Source organism: Mus caroli, chromosome 3 (genome assembly GCF_900094665.2).
Source record: "Mus caroli chromosome 3, CAROLI_EIJ_v1.1, whole genome shotgun sequence".
Taxonomy (NCBI): domain Eukaryota; kingdom Metazoa; phylum Chordata; class Mammalia; order Rodentia; family Muridae; genus Mus; species Mus caroli.
In genome coordinates, this window is record NC_034572.1 from 59,601,946 (window position 1) to 59,605,735 (window position 3,790).

Genomic DNA, 3,790 nt, shown 5'->3' on the forward strand with positions numbered 1-3,790 from the left:
AGGAGGGACCCTCAGTTGAGAGAGTATCTTCATAAATCTGGCTGTAGGAAAACCTGTAAGACATTTTCTTAATTAGTGACTGATAGGGGAGAGCCCAGCCATTGAGGATCGAGCCACCCCTGGCCTAATGGTCCCAGGTTTTATAAAAACTACACTGAACAAGCCTGTAGAGCAAGTCAGTAAGCAGCACTCCTCCACGGTCTCAGTATCAACTTCTGCCTCCAGGTTCTCCCCAATTTGAGCTGCTTTAGCTTCCCTCAATTGACTGACTCAGGCTATTTAAGCCAAACAAACCTCGTTGCTTTTGGTCATGGTGTTTCATCATAGAGATTATAATCCTAACAGACATCCAAGAACACAGATGCATGTATGTCCCACCACGGAAGCTGATAGTGGTTACAAAACAAAGTCATAAATGCATTGAACAAATACATATTTTTTTTTGTCCATAATTAAAACTTTATTGAAAAACTGACACCAAAATAGGAGGTCATTGTTGTAGACTTTATAAAATCAAACAATAATTACATTGTCTTGTTAAAGTAACTGAAGTAACTTGATAAGGCTTTCTGAGAAAAACACAAATTCAGGAATTTGTGTAGATGATTAGTGTTGCTTTCTTCTAAATGAACAGCCTTCTGTGAGCCTGGCTTTTCCTCCTGTGGGCTGGCACCACACAGTTGAACAGCCCACGCAAAGAAACACTGTCTCAGCGTGGCTGAAAACTGTAGTCATCTTGTAGCAACCTGGACATTTCACATCCATGAAGTAAGAATTTGGGCTCTGAACCAGCCGTTTTCTTCTTACGTTTTTTCTTCTCCTCTTCCAAGGAAGGATGTAATGGATCTCTAGCCAGAGGCATGGCGACAGCTCGGCAAGCGTGGCCGCTCCAGATCACTGAGATGAGCTGCTCGCAGACCAAATACATTCTTGGGGAGGCAAGGAGGTGGGCTGCACCCCTAAATGGAAAAACTGTTACAGGTTGCAGATACTCTGGGATGACTTTGTTTTTGTTTTTTGTTTTTTTCAAGACAGTGTTTCTTTGTATAGCCCTGGCTGTCCTGGAACTCACTCTGTAGACCAGGCTGGCCTTTGAACTCAGAAATCCACCTGCCTCTGCCTCCCAAGTGCTGGGATTGAAGGCGTGCGCCACCACGCCCAGCTGATGACTGACATTCTTATCTTTAGAATGGTAGAAGTTAGTGGTTTGCTAAGGATACACTTTTAAAGTTTTACTTGATTGTCAGAAGGAGTTGGGGCCAGGGGCTGGAGATAGGTGGCTGTCTTAGGGTTACCTTTGCTATGTTGAAACACCATGCCCAGAAACATGTTGTAGAGGAAAGGGTTTATTTTACTCACACGTCCTCATCATTAAAAGTGAGGGCAGGAATTCAAGGAGGGCAGGAACCTGGAGGCAGGAGCTGATGCCGAGGCCATCAAGAAGAGCCGCTTACTGGCTCACTCCTCATGGCTTGCTCAGTCTGCTTCCTTACAGAACCCAGGACCACTGGCTCAGGAATGGCACCACCCACGATGGGTTGGGCCCTCTCCCATCAATCACTAATTAAGAAAATGCCTTACAGGTTTACCTACAGCTAGATTTATGGAGACACCCTCTCAACTGAGGGTCCCTCCTCTCAGATAACTATAGTTTGTGCCAAGTTGACATAAAACCAGCCATCAGTGTGGGTCATAGACACTCATATTTGGCTCAGAATAAAACTATCGCTTAACAACTTTTGAGTTTGGAGTTGTGTTTTGCCCTAACAATGTCATGTCGACCGAATATTTCTGTTTAGGCTAATGATACTTAAGGTTTGCATTTTTATCTCGAAGTTTATTGACCACATACCCCAAGACTTATCGATCAGAGTCACAGCATAGATCCAGAAGCTAAGACTGGACCTCAAAAATTTCTCAGGACTAGCTTATATAGGAAACAGCAGCAGCAACAACAACAACAACAGAAAACCACACAATGAGCTCATGTGCACATGCAGGAAGTGCTATCCAGTGCTCAGCTCTGACTCAAGATATTTTGGCTACCTAGACAGAACAGGGTTTTTTTGCTTGTTTGTTTTTTGTTTTTGTTTTTGTTTGAGACAGGGTTTCTCTGTGTAGCCCTGGATGTCTTGGAACTCACTCTGTAGACCAGGCTGGCCTAGAACTTAGAGATCCGCCTGCCTCTGCGTCCCAAGTGCTGAGATTAAAGGCGTGAGCCACCACTGCCCGGCAACAGAACAGTTTTAACTGACATTTATTCTGCTTGGTCCTAAACAGAGCTTATGGTTGTGGGGTTTCTTAAAACTAACAAACCACACTATACAGAACATAACAGGGTATATGGTCAGTATGACCCTGTTGTGAGTCAAACTATTTTTCTGCATCACTGACAGGCAGGCATGGAACAAAATGGCTACAGCTATGCTATTGAAGAAGACTCCACACTATCTTTACATGAGCTCCAGGACAGAACCAGAAAATTAGGTATTTTTGGCAAATACTTTTACCCACTGAGTCATCTCTCCAGCCTAGGCTTTCTTTTATGAATATGAATTCGACACAAGCAGAATTTCCCTGAAGGTACGAGAGGAAGGAGGCAGTGGTGTTGCACACCCTTAGCCCCAGTTCTTGCGAGGCAGATTCATGTGAGTTCAAGGTCAGCCTGGTCTACAGAGTGAGTTCCGCCACAGCCTGAGCTACACAGAGAAACCCTGTCTTGAAAAATTAAACAAAAATGGGGGGAGAAACCCCCAAAAGAAATGATAATAATTAGGCTGTTTGAAGTTTTTTTTTAAATATTTATTTATTTATTTATTTATTTATTTATTTTATATATAAGTACACTGTAGCTTTCTTCAGATATACTAGAAGAGGAAATCAGATCTCATTACAGATGATTGTGAGCCATCATGTGGTTGCTGGGATTTGAACTCATGACCTCTGGAAGAGCAATCAGTACTCTTAACCACTGAGCCATCTCTCCAGCCCTGAAGTTTTTGGGTTTTTTTCTTTTCTTTTTTGTTTGTTTGTTTGGTTGGTTATTGTTGGTTTTTTGTTTGTTTGTTTGTTTGTTTGTTTTTTGTTTTTCGAGACAGGATTTCTTTGTATAGCCCTGGCTGTCCTGGAACTCACTTAGTAGACCAGACTGGCCTCGGATTCAGAAATCTGACTGCCTCTGTCTCCTGAGTGCTGGGATTAAACATGCCACCACACGCGGCTTTTCTGTTTTTGTTTTTAATTGTCTACATTTTCTTACTGTAAACAATAACTCTGGAAATCTAATGAACATTATAATTTTGAGCATTTAAACATAAGACCAGAAATAACATGAACTCTTCAATGATGTAGTTATTTAAACACACTTCCCTGTGCATCGTTTCACGTTAGAGGAGTGTTCACATCTGCCAGCCCCTAGAATAATAGCTGTAGCCATTTTGTTCCGTGTCTGTCAGCTATTACATATTGTTGCTGTAACATGGCTACCAGTCACTGATGCAGAAGAATCACTTGTTTCAGAGCTAGGTTTTGCTGACCATATCGCCTGTTTAGTATGTTCTATATGACTTATGTTAATCTTAAGACATTCCACAAAGCTTCACATAGGACCCATCAAATCAAAGGTCAATATGAACGGTTATGTCTAAAACGGCTTGAGTCAGAACTGACTGGGCAGCTTCCTGCACCTGTGTATGAACTTAGGTGGTTTTGCAATATTTTCCTTTACAAGCCTGAGGACAGACTGGTACCACAATTAGGTCCCTGATCCCTTTTTTTTTTTTTTTTTTTT

At 42.1% G+C, this 3,790-nt stretch overlaps 1 pseudogene; it reads right to left on the reverse strand.

Annotated features, from left to right (window-relative positions):
- Positions 1–606: 606 nt before the first annotated feature.
- Positions 607–862, reverse strand: LOC110291501 (annotated as a pseudogene).
- Positions 863–3,790: the final 2,928 nt, after the last annotated feature.